Source organism: Triticum urartu, chromosome 6A, assembly GCF_056163025.1.
Source record: "Triticum urartu cultivar PI428250 chromosome 6A, HENAU_Tu73, whole genome shotgun sequence".
Taxonomy (NCBI): domain Eukaryota; kingdom Viridiplantae; phylum Streptophyta; class Magnoliopsida; order Poales; family Poaceae; genus Triticum; species Triticum urartu.
Window position 1 is genome coordinate 177,739,144 of NC_141878.1, and position 24,793 is coordinate 177,763,936.

Consider the following 24,793-nt stretch of genomic DNA (forward strand, 5'->3'; position numbering starts at 1 on the left):
CAGTTTCGTCGAAGGGTCTCTGATCGTAGTGTCACGTTTGGACCATCCTGTAGTAGTGTAGTTTTGCTACAAGGTTCGGACAATCGATCGGCTTTGGCTGTCAACGATCTGCTAACAGTTCCTTGGGCTACATCATAGTCTGGAATAGTGAACCGCCGCGTACACAAGAGGGTGCCAAAGATGAATGATCTTCTAGGAGTTCACGCGTATTGACGAAGTTTTGTGTGGGGGCGGAGAATTTTAATTAAGTCTCTCTTTCACACACCCCGAAACTTAATCCAGCATCAGGAACATTGCCTTGTTGTGCTTGCGTAGGTAGCTAGTCTTAATCATGAAAACAGGTTAACCACGTAACTAGAATTTTGCTAAAACCGATTAGAGGACGTCTAACTTGGTTTTGCAGGTTTTGCATATGATGTGGTATAACCATTGTCATGATAATGAGTTTATGTATGAGATGGTCATATGTTGTAATGTTAAGTGGCCTGCGCGTCACGGCATGATGGCTGGAGCCATGGGATTGCCACCTTAATGTAAACGTTGTTGAAATAGGTTACATGTGATGGTGTGATGTCTACTACACAACCTTCCTTTTAGACTCATGTTGGTCATGGACTAACCGCTTGATGACATCTAGAAGGGGGCAGGCATTGATCAGCCGCTTCACGAGCCTGAAGTAGCTGTTGGGTATGACTTCGGCAGGCCATAGCCGGATTATCAAATCCTTCATGGCTAGTTCGGCCACCCTATGCAGTTCGACCAGCTGTTTTAGCTGATCACTAAAGGGCATCGGATGTTTTGGCGCAAGGTATTGCGACCAGAACAGCTTCTCTGTTGAGCTCCCCTCTTCGGCTCGGAAGAACTCTGCAGCGTCGGCAACACTGCGCGGCAGATCCGCAAGCGCCCCTGGAGAACTCCAAATCCCGGTCAGTAAGAGGAACCTTTTCTTCACATACTTGCTCTACATAATAAAGGACTTACCTGCCGCAATTTTTCTGGCCTCCTGGATTTCCTGGAGGGTGCCTTGGGCTTCAACCCGGGCGTCGTGCACACTCTAGCGAGCCTTGGTGAGTTCGATCTCTTGGTCCACAATATTGCGCTCCAAGGATTCAAATTTCTTCACGGCATCCTGGAGCTCATGCTGGACCTCACCAACTCTGGCCTCGTGTCTTTCACGGGCGGCTTGCTCCTCGTCCGCTTTCTTCTTGAATTCGGCCAACGCATTCTTGAGGGCCTCCACCTCGGTCGCTGCCCCTAATAAATATCATGTCACTATGGTCAGTACAAATCATTCATTCTTTCCGTATATACACAAGGACATTGCATACCTTGTTTGTCTTCTAGCTGCTTTTTTACATGGCTGAGTTCTTCCTCGGCCCACTCCAGACTCTGCTTTACTCCGAAGACCTCAGCAACACGAGAGGTTGCGGCTAGCAACGATGCCTGCTTATTTACATAAGACATATTTAGTTAGTCTCCTGCGAAAATTACTTGATCATTTGTCCGGCTTTTCTTTCCTAACACCGGATAGTCTCAGGGGCTACTGTCTATACTATGACATTCTTTTTATATAATTGCGTCGCTTACCTCAAAGCCTGTTAGAAGGCTTGTGCAGGCTTCGGTTAGTCCGCTCTTGGCGGACTGAACCCTCTCAACCACTGTAATCATGAGGGTACGGTGTTCCTCAACAATGGAAGCACTTCGTAGAGCTTCCAATAGAGTATCTGGTGCCTCTAGATGGACAGAGGTCACTGGGGGAATTGGTGCACCTCCTTCCTTCGAAGGAGGCTACCTGCCGGATTCCATAGCCGTATAGGTCTCCGGTATCATATTCGGCTGGGGGCCGAATTGGAGATGGCCCCCATCGCCAGTATCCATGGGGATCCGCTCCCCCATGTGTCCGGCAGCCGAGGTATTATCCTCTGGCGCCACCATGATGGTCTCCTGTTCCTCCCCCTGAGCCGGGAGTGTCCTTTGGGACAACACTTCAGCGTCTTCCACAGTCTTGGGAGAGGAGGCCGCCAGAAGGGACCCGTTGTCCATTACCTTCGGATCAAGTGAGTTTCCTGAAAATGAGGATCACTCGAATTCGGAACGAGCCAGACTGCAATTGCATGATTCAACATGTTAAAACTATAAAGTAAAGGAGCCGGATATTTGCGTGCGTCTTTGAGTACTTACAATTTGGCCAGGGGCTTATCCCTGGGGCGCCACTCAGAGCTGCTGTCAATGTCCCACGCGAGGTTGTCCGCGGCATAGGCCTTCACCTTCTTGGACGCCTCTGCCTCCAGATGTGTGGAGGCTGCCCTTTTCTTCCTTCCCCCCTTCATGTCTACTACACAACCTTCTTCTTGTAGACGTTGTTGGGCCTCCAAGTGCAGAGGTTTGTAGGACAATAGCAAATTTCCCTCAAGTGGATGACCTAAGGTTTATCAATCCGCGGGAGCGCATAGGATGAAGATAGTCTCTCTCAAACAACCCTGCAACCAAATAACAAAGAGTCTCTTGTGTCCCCAACACACCCAATACAATGGTAAATTGTATAGGTGCACTAGTTCGGCGAAGAGATGGTGATACAAGTGCAATATGGATGGTAGATAAAGGTTTTTGTAATCTGAAAATATAAAACAACAAGGTCGCAAGTGGTAAAAGTGAGCACAAACGGTATTGCAATGCTAGGAAACAAGGCCTAGGGTTCATACTTTCACTAGTGCAAGTTCTCTCAACAATAATAACACACTTGGATCATATAACTATCCCTCAACATGCAACAATGAGTCACTCCAAAGTCACTAATAGCGGAGAACAAACAAAGAGATTATTGTAGGGTACGAAACCACCTCAAAGTTATCCTTTCTAATCGATCTATTCAAGAGTCCATAGTAAAATAACACGAAGCTATTCTTTCTGTTCAATCTATCATAGAGTTTGTACTAGAATAACACCTTAAGACACAAATCAACTAAAACCCTAATGTCACCTAGATACTCCAATGTCACCTTAAGTATCCGTGGGTATGATTATACGATATGCATCACACAATCTCAGATTCATCTATTCAACCAACACAAGGAACTTCAAAGAGTGCCCCAAAGTTTCTACCGAAGAGTCAAGATGAAAACGTGTGCCAACCCCTATGCATAAGTTCACGAGGTCACAGAACTCGCAAGTTGATCACCAAAACATACATCATGTGGATCACGTGATATCCCATTGTCACCACAGATAAGCACATGCAAGACATACAGCAAGTATTATCAAATCCTTAAAGACTCAATCTGATAAGATAACTTCAAAGGCAAAACTCAATCCATCACAAGAGAGTAGAGGGGGAGAAACATCATAAGATCCAACTATAATAGCAAAGCTCGCGATACATCAAGATCGTGCTGAATCAAGAACACGAGAGAGAGAGAGAGAGAGATGAAACACATAGCTACTGGTACATACCCTCAGCCTCGAGGGTGAACTACTCCCTCCTCGTCATGGAGAGCGCCGGGATGATGAAGATGTCCACCGGAGAGGGATTCCCCCCTCTAGCAGGGTGCCGAAATGGGTCTAGAGTGGTTTTCGGTGGCTATGGAGGCTTTCGGTGGTGGAACTCCCGATCTAGGTTTCTTTCTGGAAGTTTTGGGTTATATAAGAGGTGTTGGAGTCGGGAAGAAGGCAGGGGGTCTCCGGGCTGTCCACGAGGCAGGGGGCACGCCTAGGGGGGTGGGTGCGCCCCCCACCCTCGTGGGCAGCCCGGGACTCTTCTGGCCCAACTCTTTTACTCCATATCCTTCTTCCAGTCCAAAAATAAGCTTCGTGAAGTTTCAGGTCAATTGGACTCAGTTTGGTTTTCCTTTTCTGTGATACTCAAAAACAAGGAAAAAACAGAAACTGGCACTCAGCTCTAGGTTAATAGGTTAGTCCCAAAAATCATATAAAATAGCATATAAGTGCATATAAAACATCCAAGGTTTTTTTTGACCACTGAAACAGTAGGAGAGGCTCCTACTGTAATTAAATAAAAGAATCAGCAACTGTACATGGTTTGTATGTTACAAGGCCATCCCACTTTGTGGGTGGAAGAGAGAATGGGGGTGGGGGGAGGAGTAAATAGGGCTATATTACAAGGCAGCTAAGTAAGAAAGCAAGAAAGGTTTGTTCTTCTCTCACCCTATAAGTGAGGAGGGACAGGTCTTCTTTCAGCCTAGAGAGCCAAGAACTTGTGGAAGGAGTGATTCCTCTGAAGTACTTGTTGTTCCTTTCTTTCCAAATACTCCAAGCAGATTGGAGAAGGATTTCAACAAATAACAGCCTATTCCATGAAGTTTTAGCTGACTCCACCCAATCCAGCCTATTCCCTTGAGTAGATCCTTGCATTCCAAGTTTGGCCCAACACTGTGTACTAAAAGGGCATTCAAAGAACAGGTGCTCCATCATTTCATCATTGCATGTTGGGCAGAGAAGGCAGACAAAGGTGTTGCCAATGTTGAAATGTCTTTGTTTGAGCATATTTCTGGTATTTAGCCTGTCAGAGAGTATAAGCCATCCAAAAACTTTGATCTTCATAGTGGCTTTGGACTTCCACAACCACGAGTAGGCAGGGTGAGCTTGGATGTCTCTGAAGAAAAAGTCGTAGAATTTGTTGGCCGCGTAGTGAGTGGATCCCCAGACGTATGTCCAATCATCATGTATTGGCAGATCTTCCAGCTGAACATCCGAGGTTATGCTCTGTAGATCTCTGGTTTCAGCATGGGCTTGTGGAGATAATGGTAGATTAAACGTTTCCTATAGGCTGGTGGTCCCTAGGAATGCGCGAATAGAGATGTCCTCGTCTTTGGCAAATGAGAAAGCACGGGGGTGAGTTTCGGCCAGGATTTCACCTAGCCACATATCTTTCCAGAAGAGAGTGGTTGCTCCATTACTCACATTAACCAGTGTGATGCCTCTATAAGTGGGCATGAGCTTTGAGACATCTCGCCACCAGAAGGAGCCACAAGGATCAGCTGCGTGGGTATCTTGGAGGTGTAATAAGAATTCCAAATCAACTCAACCCAGGGCAGGTCCCAATGGTTGTAGAACTTATGAAGAAACTTTAGAAGTAGGGCCTCGTTTTGGATTTTCATGTTTAAGACCCCCAGGCCACCAGATTTCTTTGGTTTGCATACCATGTCCCAAGCAGCCAGGGAAGTGCATTTGTCTCCTTGATCTGTTCTCTTTGCCCACAAGCATTTTCGGCGTATCTTGTCCAATAGTTCAATAATTCCTGCTGGGAGCTTGAGTGTACACATGGCAAAGATAATAAGCGAGGTAATGACCGAGTTGAGCAGAGATAACTTGCCACCATAGGATATCATATTAAGTGTTGCTGAGAGCCTTCTTTCAAGTCTACATACCATAGGCATAAGATCATGTATGGAAGGTTTAGTAGTCCCCATGGGGAGGCCCAGGTAAGTAAAGGGCATCTTTCCCACAACACATCCAAAAATATTCGCCAAGTTGGTGTATAGAGCTTCATCACAGTTGATCGGGACAAGTGTGGATTTGTGGAAGTTAATTTTTAGGCCAATAGAGGTGGCATAGTTAGACAGAATATTTTTGATGGTTGTAACCTAGATTGGACAGGCTGGCATTGCAAGAATCGTGTCGTGTGCATATTGAATTACTGGTTAATCTTTTTGTGTAGCGCATGGGAAAGGTAACTTGATGAGATTTCTGGCAAAAGCATCATTAATAGCAGCTTGTAATAGATCCGCGTCTAGGACAAAGATGAGGGGTGACAAAGGATCACCTTGGTGAACCCCACATTTGCAATGAAATTGTCTTCCTGGTACGCCATTAAGGAGGACAGCTGATTTTCCCAAGTCAAAGATGCACTTAATCCAGCCGAGCCATTTGTCATTAAAGCCCATGTTTCGCATGATCTAAATTATGGCATCATGATTAATGGTGTCGAAGGCTTTAGCAAAATCTAGTTTGAGGAGAACAATTTCTTTCTTGAATGATTGGCATTGATAGATATACTCGAAGGCCCAAGCCAGGCAGTCTTGGACCGTGCGCCCTTTGAGAAAGCCATATTGGTTGCGGTGCACGATTTTGAGCATGATTCTTTGCAAACGGTTGGCCAGGAGTTTAGTTATTACCTTAAGACAACAGTTAAGTAGCGTAATAGGCCTGTATTCATTAACTGTTGACGGCGTATTTACTTTTGGAATGAGAGTGATTATCCCTACATTAATGCTCTCTAAGTTGAGGTTTCCTTCAAAGAACTAGTTGCAAAGCTTTTAAAAGTCCTCCTTGATCACTTCCCAACAAGTTTTCAGAAATATGCCTGTAAATCCATCAGGGCCTGGGGCACGGTCCGCCGGCATCGATTTGATCACCTGGTCAATTTCATTCCTGGTAAATGGTACTGTGAGTTCATCAAGGCCACCAATATTTTTGATGAGTCTGGGCAAGTCGAATATCATGTCATGCTTGGTTTTCATGCCAAGTCGCTCTTTGAATGTCTAAAATATAATGGCTTCTTTGCTTGCATGATCCTCCGCACAGAAGCCAGAGTCCGTCGTGAGGGAGGCTATGTTATTTCTGCGATATCGCTCTGACGCCATTGCTTGAAATTTTTTGGAGTTTTCATCGCCGAATTGAACCCAACGAATTGTGCAACATTTCTTCCAGTATTGTCTTTGATAGGATAGGAGTCTTAATAAATGCTTCTTGAGGATAGTTCTGAAATTTGCTTCCGGTGTCGTGAGAAGTCTCCTGTTTTCCAAACCATCAATTTCTAGGAGAGCCCTATTAGTGTTCTCAATAGCAATTGATAACTTTGAGATGTTCTTACTCCAACTTTTGAGTTCATGCCGAAGGTGCTTGAGCTTTTTGCAGAGATTTGACGCCATGTTCGGAGAGTTGGCAGGTATGGCCTAGGCCCTTTTGACGGTATCTAGAAACCCCGGGTGATGGATCCAATATGATTCAAATCTAAACATCTTGAAGCGTGGGATTTTAGTTTCAATATTGATGACACAAGGAATGTGATCTGATACAGGTGTGCTAAGAGGTTTAACAAGAGTATTTGGGTATGAAGTGGTCGAATGATTACTAGTGAAGAACCAATCAATTTGCTCGAGGAGGGGATCAGTTTGCATGTTGCTCCAAGTGTAAGTTCTGCCCTTGATGGGAAGTTCAATTAAGGCCTGTGATCGGATGACATCATTAAAAGTTATCATGTCTCCAAAATGGCCACCTGGTTTGTTACGATTATAAGGACCTCTAATGAAATTAAAATCTCCGCATAAGAGCCCATCTTCATTAGCAGGTATATCAAGTGAAAATAGCCAGGCAATGAAATTGTTTCTGGGGTCACCTTGACAAGGCCCGTACACATTAACTAAGGTCCAAGAATGCGCCGACTGGGTAGAGTGGAAGCGAGTAACCAGTGCAAAATCCTCAGAGGCCACAGTAGTAGCCGAGAAAAGGGCACTGTTCCAAATGGTGGCAATTCCCCCTGACGCCCCCTGGGAGGGGATGAAATCAAATTTATCAAATCTTCATGGGCAACAAGATTTAATGATAACATTATCAATGGATGATTTTTTCGTTTCCTATAAGCAAATAACCGTGCAACCACTAGAGTTGATAGCATTTGAAAGCGCTAATTGTTTGGCTTCAGAGTTTAGCCCTCGTACATTCCAACATAACGTTCCAACTAACCAAAAGAGGCATAATAAAGATAAATAAGGAGATCAAGCAGCATCAGAAGATTGCTCTGCGTCGTTGCTAGCCAGGAGCTCCTCCTCCGAAAGTTCAGCAACTGGGATTCCACACATAACATTGCCAATATGCTGAATGACTGGGATCGGGGTGGGAGGCGGTAGTTCTGCTTCATCAGGGAGTTCAATTATGGAGATGGCAGTTGCAGCAGAAGGAACAACCCGTGGTTTCACCTTAGAAGCTCTGCTCTTTGTCTCTGAGAGTGATGGCACTTTGAAGCCATCATACTTGTTCTTGCGAGTGCTCTGTCGCAGATTAACAAAGGATTCAGGAGCAGGGGCCTTCCCAAGACGACTAACCACAGCAGGCATTTGGGCAGGCAGGCCATCCGGGGCAGAAAGATCAGTCACAGCAGGCACTTGGGTAGGCAGGTCATCAGAAGGAGGAAGATCATTGGGGTCAGGCATTTGCAGCAAGGAAATCTCATGGGGGACCGTGCTCTCCAACCTAGGATTCAGAGTAGAGACACTATGAGCAGTAATTGAGTCCACCTCATTCAGTTCAGACACTGAAAAAATAGCTTCCATGGGCATCTGCTCAACAATAGCATTAGTGGAGTTATGCAAGGTGACCGTCTTGGTGGCTTCAGTAATAGTGAGCGTGCCCTCCTCTTTAGTGATTGCAACTCTAAACTCCACTCGGGCATCTCTAAGACCAAAACCAGAGCTCCATGGGCCATATGCTGCAATGATAGGCATGACTGCAGACCTGAGGAAGGTGTTGAGCCTGACAATGGGAAAACCTGCATTAATCATCATCGAGCTAAAAATATTACCCTGAGCGGTCATAGCAAGCTGTAAGCTAGTAGTAGAAAGGGAGATTTGAATATCCAAGACATTTTTCTAAGGGGCCGGACGAGGGACAGCATTACTTCCAGGTGCATTAGAGCTTTCCCCCAGAACAAGATTATTGAAAATATTACTGGGAACCATGATGTAACTGTCTGAGATGGTGGCACTGGAATTTGAGCTGTCATAAGCAGAAAAGGAGTCATTCCAAGATGCACCTGGGCTATCCTGAAGGTTATTTGCAGGAAAAATCCCATCCTGAACTTGCAGACCCTCTGCTATCAGCCAAGCCTGAAAGTTATACAGGGCAGGCGGGGGCGAAGGTGGCCAAGAACCCCATCCCGCCTGAAAATGAACATCATGACCTTGGGGAGCATTGTGGTGTGGAGCAACATCAGGCGTGTTTGGTGCAGCGTTCTGAGCAAGCCAATTATGCAACTGGGCTTGGTACATCTGCTCCACAGTGAGAGCATCACTGAACAGGGGGTGGGGAATCCCATCAGCAGGAGGTGGATCAATGTCTGCCGGCGGCACATCCGGGATATGGGCATTCCAATCACTGCTACGCAAGATCGTGACACAAACAGTCCAGCAACATCGCTCACCACCCAGTTGATGCATAACAAAGCTTTTGGGCACCCGACGCAAACTAAGAACTCTGGCCTTGATCAAAACAAACTTCCTATCCCCTCTAGGATTGTTCCTAGTGATAAGTTCCCCAATTTTATCCACAGACTTATGAATATAGTGAGAGGTTTGGTAATCATGGGGAAATCCAATGTAAAGCAGCCAGACTTGAGGCCCAAAACTAGTTTGGCGCATATTGATAGCAGCATCGGGAGGAACAAAAGAAACAACAGTGCCCTGGTTATCATCATCCTCATCAAGCTCAAAAGTAGTACCCACCACAGTATCTCTAACTACAGAGTCCACGAAACCAAAGATGCCAATCCCAAGCGGATAGTCATCTACTTCAGTGGGGAAGAAATTGGACTCATGGAGCAAACCTTCGATGGTGTGGCGAAGCAGAGCTTTCTGATGAAAAGGGACGAAGCGGTTCACCTCTGCAATGGCCAAGAAATCATGTCGGAGTGGCGGCATCGGATTGACCACCATCTCATCTCTGACTAGGCGATCTTTAGGCCCAAGCTCGATGGTCATGCCCTGCGGCAGGTACGAGACGACATTGACGGGGTAGTTCACCATGGGAGAGCTTGGTGGAGGAGCAGGGGGTGGGATCGAGGGAGTGACAGGTGACAGGGAGGGAGGCGTATCGGCAGGGGTATTTTGTCTCTTGGGAACCCAAACGCGACGTCCCTGCCTCCACTTGACCCAGCAAGATGTCGCCACGTGTCTTGGGTCACAACATGATCGGCATCGAACGGTGATACTTTGTTTGCTGCCTTCCAAGGCAACACGGTGGCTGAGGGGAAGTGTATCATTAAAATCCGTCTGGTTGATTGGATGCCGCTGGTCCATATTGACTGGGATAGACTGAGATAAGTTGCCAATATTATTTTGAAACGAATCCGTTGAAATTGGTCTGTCCCGACCCTCAGATGGCAATAAATCAGAATCCTGGGCAATCCGGATATTCTCGGGCCGGCCATTAAGCCCAGCTTTGGGAGCCCATTTCAAGTGAGACACCTGGGCTCTCGAACATTCTTCGGAAAAGAGGCCGAGCCAGCCACAAGCAGAACAAAACTTAATACCCGGGCAATGGAAATAATTGTGATTCGTAGAATTGCACGTTGGACAATGTATCTTAATACAGTGAGCAACCTCTTGTTGATTGTATGGGACATTACGAGTATCGTCAAAGCTTCCTTCCACTGTGGGCACGCATTGGCAGGGCGTTTCAGAGCAAGTGTCACATAGTGATGTCTACTACACAACCTTCTTCTTGTAGACGTTGTTGGGCCTCCAAGTGTAGAGGTTTGTAGGATAGTTGCAAATTTCCCTCAAGTGTATGACCTAAGGTTTATCAATCCGTAGGAGGCGTAGGATGAAGATGGTCTCGCTCAAGCAACCCTGCAACCAAATAACAAAGAGTCTCTTGTGTCCCCAACACACCCAATACAATGGTAAATTGTATAGGTGCACTAGTTCGGCGAAGAGATGGTGATACAAGTGCAATATGGATGGTAGATAAAGGTATTTGTAATCTGAAATTATAAAAACAGCAAGGTAACTAATGATAAAAGTGAGCGTAAATGGTATTGCAATGATAGGAAATAAGGCCTAGGGTTCATACTTTCGCTAGTGCAAGTTCCCTCAACAATACTAACATAATTGGATCATAAAACTATCCCTCAACATGCAACAAAGAGTCACTCCAAAGTCACTAATAGCGGAGAACGAACGAAGAGATTATGGTAGGGTACGAAACCACCTCAAAGTTATTCTTTCCAATCAATCCGTTGGGCTATTCCTATAAGTGTCACAAACAGCCCTAGAGTTCGTACTAGAATAACACCTTAAGACACAAATCAACCAAAACCCTAATGTCACCTAGATACTCCAATGTCACCTCAAGTATCCGTGGGCATGATTATACGATATGCATCACACAATCTCAGATTCATCTATTCAACCAACACAAAGGACCTCAAAGAGTGCCCCAAAGTTCCTACCGGAGAATCACGACGAAAACGTGTGCCAACCCCTATGCACAGGTTCATGGGCGGAACCCGCAAGTTGATCACCAAAACATACATAAAGTCAATCACGTGGTATCCCATTGTCACCACAGATACGCATGACAAGGCATACATCAAGTGTTCTCAAATCTTTAAAGACTCAATCCGATAAGATTACTTCAAGGGGAAAACTCAATTCAATATTAGAGAGTAGAGGGGGAGGAGAAACATAAGATCCAACTATAATAGCAAAGCTCGCGATACATCAAGATCGTGCGAAAACAAGAACACGAGAGATAGAGATCAAACACATAGCTACTGGTACATACCCTCAGCCCCGAGGGAGAACTTCTCCCTCCTCGTCATGGAGAGCACCGGGGTGATGAAGATGGCCGCCGGAGAAGGATTGCCCCCTCCGGCAGGGTGCCGGAACGGGTCTAGATTGGCTTTCGGTGGCTACGGAGACTTCTGGCAGCGGAACTCCCGATCTATTGTGTGTTCTGGAAGTTTTAGGGTACGGCGATATATATGGGTGCAGGAAGTATGTCGGAGGAGCCACCGGGGCCCCACGAGGCAGGGGGCGCGCCCTAGGGGGGGGCGCCCCCCAACCTCGTGAACACCTCCCGTATCTTCGGACGTGGAGTCCAAGTCTATCTGGTGGCTTTCGTTCCAAAAATAACTTCTCCAGTTGATTTCGTTCCGTTTCGACTCCGTTCGATATTCCTTTTCTTCGAAACACTAAAATAGGCATAAAACAACAAATCTGGGCTGGGCCTCCGGTTAATAGGTTAGTCCAAAAAGTAATATAAAAGTGGATAATAAAGCCAAATATTGCCCAAAACAGTAGATAATATAGCATGGAGCAATCAAAAATTACTGATACGTTGGAGACGTATCAAGCATCCCCAAGCTTAATTCCTGCTCATCCTCGAGTAGGTAAATGATAAAAAGATAATTTTTGATGTGGAATGCTAGTTGGCATAATTTCAATGTAATTCTTCTTACTTGTGATATGAATATTCAGATCCATAAGATTCAAGACAAAAGTTCATATTGACATAGAAATAATAATACTTCAAGCATACTAACTAGGCAATCATGTCTTCTCAAAATAACATGGCCAAAGAAAGTTATCCCTACAAAATCATATAGTCTGGCTATGCTCTATCTTCACCACACAAAATATTTAAATCATGCACAACCCCGATGACAAGCCAAGCAATTGTTTCATACTTTTGATGTTCTCAAACTTTTTCAATGTTCACGCAATACATGAGCGTGAGCCATGGACATAGCACTATAGGTGGAATAGAATGGTGGTTGTGGAGAGGACAAAAAGGAGACATATACGTTGGAGACATATCAAGCCACGATGCCCAGATGTTTGAATTTCACTCCCATCTCTTGCAAGGGACCTAGAAATTCACCCAATGACACACATGTGATCTTTCCAACAACTTTGGTGCACTGGAGCATGTGCTTGTAGTTCAAATTTGAATTATGCATTTTAAATGCCCAGAAACTCAATTAATGTATAAAAAGGTTAAACGAACGCAGAATAATTCCAAAATTTAGCACGATACTTCTATTTGGTCTAATATGCCAATGTACAAAAATTAAGGCGGGAGAAGGAAGTGTACGTATGTCGTTTCGCACACGAAGGTGACACGTTCCCTCTCGGAACCACGAGCCTTCTCGAGGGAAGCTCCGGTTTGCAAGAAGCTTACACGAAAGCTTGTCCCAATTTGGCCAAAAAAATTACCGCAACATGTTGGTGCCATGTCATGACACCATGCCAAGTTTCAAGATTTTCAGGCGTGTTTTGTAATTACAAGAATTAAAAAACCAAGTTTCTCAATCTTTCCGGCCGAGCCACAACGCCCAGATGTTTGAATTTCACCCCCATCTCCTGCATGGGACATAGAAATTCACCCAAGGACACACATATGGTTTTTCAAAAAACTTTGGTGCATTGGAGCCTGTACTCGTAATTCAAATTTGAATTATGCACATTAAATGCCCAGAAACTCAATTAATGTATAAAAAGGGCCAAACGAACCTGGAATAATTCCAAAATTTAGCACGGTACTTCTATTTGGTCTAATCTGGCTGTGTAAAAAAATTAAGGCGGGAGAAGGCAGTGTATGTATGTTGTTTCGCACACGGAGGTGACACGTTCCATCTCGGAACCACGAGCCTTCTTGAGGGAAGCTCCAATTTACAAGAATCTTACACCAAAGCTTGTCCCAATTCGGCCAAAGAAATTACTGCAGCATGTTGATGCCATGTCATGACACCATTCCAAGTTTCATGACTTTCAGGTGTGTTTTGGATTTACAGGAATTAAAAAACCAAGTTTCTCAATCTTTCCGGCCGAGCCACGACGCCTAGATGTTTGAATTTCACTCCCATCTTTTGCATGGGACCTAGAAATTCACCCAAGGACACACATGTGATTTTTCAAACAACTTTGGTGCACTGGAGCACGTGCTTGTAGTTCAAATTTGAATTATGCACATTAAATGCGCAGAAACACAAGTAATGTATAAAAAAGGGCAAACGCAACCGGAATAATTCCAAAATTTAGCACAATACTTCTATTTGATCTAATCTGGCTGTGTAAAAAAATTAAGGCATGAGAAGGTAGTGTACGTATGTCGTTTCGCACACGGAGGTGACATGTTCCCTCTCGGAACCACGAACCTTCTTGAGGGAAGATCCGATTTGCAAGAAGCTTACACCAAAGCCTGTCCCAATTTGGCCAAAGAAATTACCGCAACATGTTGCTTCCATGTCGTGACACCATGCCAAGTTTCATGATTTTCAGCCGTGTTTTGGATTTACAGGAATTAAAAAACCAAGTTTCTCAATCTTCCGGCCGAGCCACGACGCCCAGATGTTTGAATTGCACTCACATCTCTTGCATGAGACCTAGAAATTCACCCAAGGACACACATTGATTTTTCAAACAACTTTGGTGCACTAGATCCTGTGCTTTTAGTTCAAATTTGAATTATGCACATTAAATGCCTATAAACTCAGTTAATGTATAAAAAATACCAAATGAACCCAGAATAATTCCCAAATTTAGCACGGTACTTCTATTTGGTCTAATCTGGTTGTGTAAAAAAATTAAGGCGGGAGAAGGCAGTGTACGTATGTCGTTTCGCACACGGAAGTGACGTGTTCCCTCTCGGAACCACGAGCCTTCTTGAGGGAAGCTCCGGTTTGCAAAAAGCTTACACCAAAGCTTGTCCCAATTCGGCCGAAGAAATTACCGCAGCATGTTGGTGCCATGTCATAGACATCATGCCAATTTTCATGATTTCCAGGCATGTTTTGGATTTACAGGAATTAAATAACCAAGTTTCTCAATCTTTCCGACCGAGCCACGACGCCCAGATGTTTGAATTTCACTCTCATCACTTGCATGGGACCTAGAAATTCACCCAAGGACACACATGTGATTTTTCAAACAACTTTGGTACACTGGAGCATGTGCTTGTAGTTCTAATTTGAATTATGCACATTAAATGCGCAGAAAATCAATTAATGTATAAAAAACGCCTAACGAACACGGAAGAATTCCAAAATTTAGCACGATACTTCGATTTGGTCTAATATGCCAATGTACAAAAGTTAAGGCGGGAGAAGGAAGTGTACGTATGTCATTTCGCACACGAAGGTGACACGTTCCCTCTCGGAACCACAAGCCTTCTCGAGGGAAGCTCCGGTTTGCAAGAAGCTTACACGAAAGCTTGTCCCAATTTGGCCAAAAAAATTACCGCAGCATGTTGGTGCCATGTCATGACACCATGCCAAGTTTCAAGATTTTCAGGCGTGTTTTGTAATTACAAGAATTAAAAAACCAAGTTTCTCAATCTTTCCGGCCGAGCCACAACGCCCAGATGTTTGAATTTCACCCCCATCTCCTGCATGGGACATAGAAATTCACCCAAGGACACACATGTGGTTTTTCAAAAAACTTTGGTGCATTGGAGCCTGTACTCGTAATTCAAATTTGAATTATGCACATTAAATGCCCAGAAACACAATTAATGTATAAAAAGGGCCAAACGAACCTGGAATAATTCCAAAATTTAGCACGGTACTTCTATTTGGTCTAATCTGGCTGTGTAAAAAAATTAAGGCGGGAGAAGGCAGTGTATGTATGTTGTTTCACACACGGAGGTGACACGTTCCATCTCGGAACCACGAGCCTTCTTGAGGGAAGCTCCAATTTACAAGAATCTTACACCAAAGCTTGTCCCAATTCAGCCAAAGAAATTACTGCAGCATGTTGATGCCATGTCATGACACCATTCCAAGTTTCATGACTTTCAGGCGTGTTTTGGATTTACAGGAATTAAAAAACCAAGTTTCTCAATCTTTCCGGCCGAGCCACGATGCCTAGATGTTTGAATTTCACTCCCATCTTTTGCATGGGACCTAGAAATTCACCCAAGGACACACATGTGATTTTTCAAACAACTTTGGTGCACTGGAGCACGTGCTTGTAGTTCAAATTTGAATTATGCACATTAAATGCGCAGAAACACAAGTAATGTATAAAAAAGGGTAAACGCAACCGGAATAATTCCAAAATTTAGCACAATACTTCTATTTGATCTAATCTCGAGGGAAGCTCCGGTTTGCAAGAAGCATACACGAAAGCTTGTCCCAATTTGGCCAAAAAAATTACCGCAACATGTTGGTGCCATGTCATGACACCATGTCAAGTTTCAAGGTTTTCAGGCATGTTTTGGAATTACAAGAATTAAAAAATGAAGTTTCTCAATCTTCCGGTCGGTCCACGATGCCGAGATGTTTGAATTTCACTCCCATAACTTGCATGAGACTTAGAAATTCACCCAAGGACACACATGTGATTTTTCAAACAACTTTGGTGCACTGGAGCATGTGCTTGTAGTTCAAATTTGAATTATGCACATTAAATGCCTAGAAACTCAATTAATATATAAAAAGGCCAAACGAACACGGAATAATTCCAAAATTTAGCATGATACTTCTATTTGGTCTAATCTGCTAGTGTACAAAAATTAAGGCAGGAGAAGGCCGTGTACGCATGTCGTTTCGCACATGGAGGTGACATGTTCCCTCTCGGAACCACGAGCTTTCTTGAGGGAAGCTCCGGTTTGCAAGAAGCTTACACCAAAGCTTGTCCCAATTCGGCCAAAAAATTACTGTAGCATGTTGCTGCCATGTCATGACACCATGCCAAGTTTCATGATTTTCAGCCGTGTTTTGGATTTACAGGAATTAAAGAACCAAGTTTGTCAATGTCGGTTTCAAAACCGGCGGATCTCGGGTAGGGGGTCCCAAACTGTGCGTCTAAGGCGGATGGTAACAGGAGGCGGGGGACACGATGTTTACCCAGGTTCGGGCCCTCTCGATGGAGGTAATACCCTAATTCCTGCTTGATTGATCTTGATGATATGAGTATTACAAGAGTTGATCTACCACGAGATCGTAGAGGCTAAACCCAAGAAGCTAGCCTATGGTATGATTGTTGTTGTCCTACGGACTAAACCCTCTGGTCCAGGGCTATAGTCCAGGCCGGCTCAGCCCATTTGTCCCGGTTCAGTCTAGAACCGGGACCAATGTGGGCATTGGTCCCGGTTCGTGAGCCCAGGGGGCCGGCCGGGCCACGTGGGCCATTGGTCCCGGTTCGTCTGGACCTTTTGGTCCCGGTTGGTGGGACGAACCGGGACCAATGGGCCTCGCTCCTGGCCCACCACCATTGGTCCCGGTTGGTGGCTTGAACCGGGACCAAAGGCTCCACTTTAGTCCCGGTTCATGTCATCAACCGGGACCAATGAGGTGCCTATATATACCCCCTAGCGCAAGAGCAGAGCACAGTGCTCTGTTTTTTCTGGCCGAGGGGGAGAGGGCTTTGTGGTGCTCTAGCTCACCTCCTATGCACATGAGGTGTTCGATGGAATGCCTGAGCCACACTACTTAAGCTTTCTCCTCTCGAAGCTTGACCTCCAAGCTCCATTTTCCTCGAGATTTGTCTAGATTTAGCGGTCCGTCACGCCCCGTCCCCGTCTTCACCGCCGTCGATCACCCGCGCCGATCTCATCACCGACACCACCGTGCTGAGCCTCTTGTTCTTATCTTCTTTCTGAAAGGAAAAATATTCTTACTTGTATGTTTAGATAGATACTTGTATCATTTTCTTACATTTATTATTGCATCTTATATAGTGCGATGGTTTTGGTATCCGCCCCCGTCGACCCTCGTCCTGTCTATGATTCGGATTTGGTATGTATATTATCTTCATAACTATTGGTTCATTTATTGTTTATGAAAATTATGCCAACCAACGTGACATAGATTTTATTTATCTAGGATGTATGTGAATCGGAAATGCCAACCGACCCTATTGTCGAGAGGTTAAATTTAGTTGAAGAAGAAAACAATTTGGTGAAGGAAAAAATAAAAAAAATTGAGGAGGAGAAGATGATATTGGAGTTGCATGTTGCGGATGTCGTCGATGATCACAAGATCAAGATGGATGCAATGCGCTTGAAGATTAGAAAGATTAGAAAATATGCCATTCATACCGAGGATTGGTATCATTATGCCGTTGGATCAATTGTTACCTTGGTTGCGATTATGATCGCATTTGTTTTTGCATTGAAATGTTTTACATAGTTTCAATGTATGGTTTAATTAATTAGATGCTCTGGAGAGCTATATGTTGTTAGATGAGAACTATGTATGCACTTTGGTTTTGATGTGAGGATGAACTTCTATTAATTTGGACACTTAATTATATATAATGCACGCAGATGAACCGGCAATGGATGTACGGTGACAGACACACCCGCGAGTACATTAAGGGCGTGCATGAGTTTCTCGATGCGGCTGAGGCAAACAAGCAGAATGGTTTTATGTGTTGTCCATGCACTGAATGTGGGAATACGAGGTCTTACTCTAACAGGAAAATCCTTCACTCCCACCTGCTTTACAAGGGTTTCATGCCACACTATAATGTTTGAACAAGGCACGGAGAAATAGGGGTTATGATGGAAGACGGCGAAGAAGAAGAGTACGATGACAACTATGTGCCCCCTGAATACGGTGATGCTGCAACGGGGGGAGCTGGTGAAGATCAAGAGGAACCAGACGATGTGCCCAATGATGTTGCCATGGGTGAAGCTGCTGAAGATCAAGAGGAACCAGACGATGTGCCCGATGATGATGATCTCCGCCGGGTCATTGTCGATGCAAGGACGCAATGCATTAGTCAAAAGGAGAAGCTGAAGTTCGATCGCATGTTAGAGGATCACAAAAAAGGGTTATACCCCAATTGCGAAGATGGCAACACAAAGCTCGGTACCGTACTGGAATTGCTGCAGTGGAAGGCAGAGAATGCTGTGGCTGACAAAGGATTTGAGAAGCTACTGAAAATATTGAAGAAGAAGCTTCCAAAGGATAACGAATTGCCCGACAGTACATACGCAGCAAAGAAGGTCGTATGCCCTCTAGGATTGGAGGTGGAGAAGAAACATGCATGCCCTAATGACTGCATCCTCTACCGCGGTGCATACAAGGATCTGAACGCATGCCCGGTATGCGGTGCGTTGCGGTATAAGATCAGACGAGATGACCCTGGTGATGTTGACGGCGAGCCCCTCAGGAAGAGGGTTCCTGCAAAGGTGATGTGGTATGCTCCTATAATACCATGGTTCAAACGTCTGTTCAGAAACGAAGAGCATGCCAAGTTGATGCGATGGCACAGTGAGAACCGAAAGAAAGATGGGAAGTTGAGAACACCCGCTGACGGTTCGCAGTGGAGAAAAATCGAGAGAAAGTATTGCGATGAGTTTGCAAAGGACCCAAGGAATGTATGGTTTGCTTTAAGCGCGGATGGCATTAATCCTTTCGGGGAGCAGAGCAGCAATCACAGCACCTGGCCCGTGACTCTATGTATGTATAACCTTCCTCCTTGGATGTGCATGAAGCGGAAGTTCATTATGATGCCAGTTCTCATCCAAGGCCCTAAGCAACCCGGCAACGAAATTGATGTGTACCTAAGGCCATTAGTTGAAGAACTTTTACAGCTGTGGAATGGAAACGGTGTACGTACGTGGGATGAGCACAGACAGGAGGAATTTAACCTTAAGGCGTTGCTGTTCGTGACCATCAACGATTGGCCCGCTCTCAGTAACCTTTCAGGACAGACAAACAAAGGATACCACGCATGCACGCACTGTTTAGATGACACTGAAAGTATATACCTGGTCAAATGCAGGAAGAATGTGTACCTGGGCCATCGTCGATTTCTTCCGACCAACCATCAATGTCGAAAGAAAGGCAAGCATTTCAAAGGCGAGGCAGATCACCGGAAGAAGCCCGCCATGCGCACTGGTGATCACGTGCTTGCTATGGTCAATGATTTACACTACGTAATCTTTGGAAAGGGTCCCGGTGGACTAGCTGTTCCGAATGACGCTGACGGACATGCACCCATGTGGAAGAAGAAATCTATATTTTGGGACCTACCCTAGAGGTCCGCTCCTCAATCGACGTGATGCACGTGACGAAGAACCTTTGCGTGAACCTGCTAGGCTTCTTGGGCGTGTATGGGAAGACAAAAGATACACCTGAGGCACGAGAGGACCTGCAACATTTGCACGAAAAAGACGGCATGCCTCCGAAGCAGTATAAAGGTCCTGCCAGCTACGCTCTTACGAAAGAAGAGAAAGAAATCTTCTTTGAATGCCTGCTCAGTATGAAGGTCACGACTGGCTTCTCGTCGAATATAAAGGGAATAATAAATATGCCAGAGAAAAAGTTTCAGAACCTAAAGTCTCATGACTGCCACGTGATTATGACGCAACTGCTTCCGGTTGCATTGAGGGGGCTTCTATCGGAAAACGTCCGATTAGCCATTGTGAAGCTATGTGCATTCCTCAATGCAATCTCTCAGAAGGTGATCGATCCAGAAATCGTACCAAGGCTAAGGAGTGATGTGGCGCAATGTCTTGTCAGTTTCGAGCTGGTGTTCCCACCATCCTTGTTCAATATCATGACGCACGTCCTAGTTCATCTAGTCGACGAGATTGTCATCCTGGGGCCCGTATTTCTACACAATATGTTCCCCTTTGAGAGGTTCATGGGAGTCCTAAAGAAATATGTCTGTAACCGCGCTAGGCCAGAAGTAAGCATCTCCATGGGCCATCAAACAGAGGATGTTATCGGGTTTTGTGTTGACTTCATTCCTGGCCTTAACAAGATAGGTCTCCCTAAATCGCGGTATGAGGGGAGACTGACTGGAAAAGGCACTCTTGGAAGAGACTCAATAATATGCAGGGACGGATATTCTTGGTCTCAAGCACACTACACAGTTCTACAGAACTCTACCTTGGTGACCCCGTATGTCGATGAACACAAGAACAGTCTGCGCTCCAAACACCCGGAGCAGCGCGACGACTGGATTACAAGTGAACACATCAGGACTTTCAGCAGTTGGTTGGAAACACGTCTGAGAGGTGACAACACTGTTTGTGATGAGTTGTACTTGTTGTCCAGGGGACCATCTTTGACTGTATTGACTTACAAAGGATACGAGATAAATGGGAATACATTTTACACGATCACCCAAGATCAAAAGAGCACCAACCAAAACAGCGTTGTCCGCTTTGATGCAGCAACCGAGAGCGGAAAGGACACATATTATGGTTACATAGTGGACATATGGGAACTTGACTACGGACCTGATTTTAAGGTCCCTTTGTTTAAGTGCAAATGGGTCAATCTGTTAGGCGGCGGGGTACAGGTAGACCCACAGTACGGAATGACAACATTGGATCTGAAAAATCTTGGGTACACTGACGAACCGTTCGTCCTAGCCAATGATGTGGCACAGGTTGTCTATGTGAAGGACATGTCTACCATACCGAGAAAAAGAAAAGATAAGGAAGCGAATACATCATACGATGAGCCAAAGCGCCACATAGTTCTTTCAGGAAAAAGGGACATCCTGGGAGTGGACGGCAAGACAAACATGTCTGAAGATTATGAAAAGTTTCATGAAATTCCTGCCTTCAATGTCAAGGCTGACCCAAGCATCCTGATAAACAATGAAGATTATCCATGGTTACGGCGCAATAAGCAAATGACACAAGCGAAGAAAAAGTGAAGACTTTCTCCCGCAACTATTATGATGATACCATGCCAAATTTGTAACAGACGAACATGCTACCATTGTACATGCACATGCTATGTGGGTGAAATTATGATACCATGCCAACTTTCAACCTTTTCAGAGTTCATTTTGAAATGCTTTCCAATTTCAGAGTCATTTAGCTCAAATAATGAATTAATAGCAAACAGAATGAACTACAAAACTGTTATGAAAATAAAAACAATCAATTAAAATATTATGTTATGATCGACTAAAATAAAACTATAATATTCTTCAATAGCAAAAAGAATATAATTTTTGTGACCTAAAATCAAACTATAAGTATTTAATTGTAAGTATAAATAAAAAATAAATAGCAAAGAAGAAAAAAATTCTATTTTTATAGTAAAGTTATTCATAAACTAGTGATTCACACAAATTTTATAAAATTCAAATTTAAACTATTCAAAATTTTAAAACTATTGGCACTAACAGAAAGTTTATAATTTTTGTGACCTAAAATCAAAAAGAAATCACTAAAAAACTATAAGTATTTAGTTGTAAGTATAAATAAAAAATAAATAGAAAAAAAATTCTATTTTTATAGTAAAGTTATTCATAAACTAGTGATTCACACAAATTTTTAAAAATTCAAATTTAAACTATTCAAAATTTAAAACTAATGGCACTAACAGAAAGTTTATAATTTTTGTGACCTAAAAGCAAAAAGAAATCACTAAAAAACTGTAAGTATTTAGTTTCAAGTAGAAATAAAAAAATAAAAAACCAAAAAAATGTAGAAATAAAAAAGAAAAAACCAAAAAATGCCACCTACTGGGTCTCCCCGGCCTGAATACGACTAGAAACCCTACATGGGCCAGGATTCAGGCCCGCAGAGGCCCAATAGGCCCACAGGCAGTAACAAGTTTAGGCCCGAAAGCCTGCATTAGAGAGGAGCTCGAATGGGGAGGCACAGCTGCGCTTATAAACAAGTGCCGGTGCCCTTCAGCTAGCGGTGCAGCACAAGGCCATTGGTCCCGATTGGTGGCACCAACCGGGACTAAAGGGGGCATTGGTCCCGGTTCGTGGCACCAACCGTGACCATTGCCCCCCTTTAGTCCCGGTTGGTGCACCAACCGGGACCAATGGCCTTCGCTTCCCGCCCTTTCGACTGTCGAAAATTGGCCTTTGGTCCCGGTTCGTCGCACCAACCGGGACTAAAGGGGGCATTAGTCCCGGGTCGTAGCACGAACCGGGACCATTTCTCTGGCTATATAAGCCACCACTTGTGAAATTTTGGCCAACCACTCCCATTCGCCCCAACACCCCCAGGCCGTTCGTCGTCGTCGTCGCCGCCCCGAGCCCGTCGTCGCCCCGCGCCCGCCGCCGTCGCCCCGCCCCGCCCCGTCGCCGCCCCGAGCCCATACATTGTCGCCCCGCGCCGTCGCCCCGAGCCCTCGTCGCCCCGAGCCCGCCGCCGTCGCCCCGCCCCGTCGCCACCACGAGCCCGTCGCCGCCCCGAGCCCGTCGTCGCCCCGCGCCGGCGCCCTTTAGGTTGATGATATGATGATGTTGATGATATGATTGTGTTTTTTTCTGTTGATGATATGATGATGTTTTTTTCTGTTGATGATGTGATAATGTTTTTTTTCTGTTGATGATATGATGATGTTTTTTTTCATATATGCATTTTTTCATATATGTATTAATTTTTTTAAGTTGTTAGTAGATATTGATTTTAGGTTAGTGCATTTTATCACTGATTTTAGGTTAGTTGAGCCTCTTTAGTGCATTTTATGTTTGTTGCATTTTAGGTTAGTGCATTTTATGTTAGTGGAGAGGAAAAAGTAAAATAAGGAAATGGAAAATAAGTAGAGAAACAAGGAGAAGAAGAAGGAGAAGACGAGGAGAGGAAGAAAAGGAAGAGGAGAAGAAGAAAAAATAGAATTTTTTTTTCTATTTTTTCTTCTTCCCCTCTTTTTTTTCTTCGATCTTCTCCCCCTCCCGATAGGAAAGTTTTATATAGAAAGTTACAATTTTAGAAAAGCTTTATATATGCAAAAATTACAATTTTAGAAAAAGAAGGATAGGAAAGAAGAAAATAAGAAGAGGAAAGAAAGAAGAAGAGGAGAGGAAAAGAAGAGGAGAAATAAATAAGAAGAAGAAAAAAGAAGAAAAAGAAGAGGAGAAGGAAGAAAGGAATAGTGGAGAAGAAGAGAAAATAGAATAATCCGCAAAGTTCTGCAAAGTTGTTCTGGAATGGAGTCCCGGATAGAATAATCCGCCTTTTGGTACGAATTCAGCAAAGGCCTTCCAAATAGCGATATTCGGAAGGCTCTTTCTGAACTTTGTACCAAAAGCGAATTATCCTATCTGGGACTCCGTTCCAGAACAACTTTGAAGAGCTTCGTACCATCATGCACATATTACTTTCGCCTAATGATGAAGACATGGTTTTGTTGAATCCTTTGACACTAGGCAACATCCCGATAGATGTAGTATCGTCGTTGTCGATATATACCCCCTCCCGATAGCTTACTATGATTAGGTAGCTAGTTCTACGTTTGGCACTAATATATCCATCTGTCATGTTTGAATAATAATTGCCATGTTGTAAATATTTGTAGAAACTATGGACACCGCCCTAGACGATGAAACAAAAGAAGCGTTGTTGAGGGACATAATCGCAGAAGGAAGTGATGCCATCTCGTTGTTTCCAAATGAAACCGATGGTCTAGAAGGAGAGGGTGAACAAGCTGGCTACGGTGACCTAATGCCGGTGCAAGAAGAAGAACATGAGGACGGCTTTGGTGACCCAATGCCGGTGCAAGAAGTAGACCGTGATGACGGCTCCGGTGACCGAACCGAGTCTGGCCAGGTATATATATTAGTTAAGCCTATGCTGACTAGCTGATTGATGCATTCATTGTTTTGGTATGTGCACATATTAATTAAGTCTTTGTTCTTTTTTCTAGCCCTCCGGATCGAGCACAACTTCGGTAAAGAGACGAGGCCCGAAGAAAAAGTTGAGCTCGGATGAAAAGTTTGAGATCATAGCAATCGCGCCCAACGGCCAACCTATTGAACCCCTCCGGACAAAGAGCGCATTTGTTGCTCAGTGCGGGGTTCTGGTTAGGGACAAGATCCCGATAAGCATCCAACAATGGTTTAAGCCGGCTACAGAAGACCCTGAGGTGTCTTATGTTAATGAAATGCAGAAAAATGATCTTTGGACTGAGCTGAAGTCAAATTTCACCCTACCGCCTGAGGATAATTCAGAGAACCCAGTTAAAGAGAAATTAATCAAGTCTTTTGCTCTGAAGAGGATGGCAGAACTATTCAGGAGGTGGAAGAAAGAGCTAAATAAGTTTGTCAAAAATAATGAGACACCAGAATTCAGGGAAGATATGAGAAGATCAGAGATCACTGGCCCGCATTTGTGGCCCACA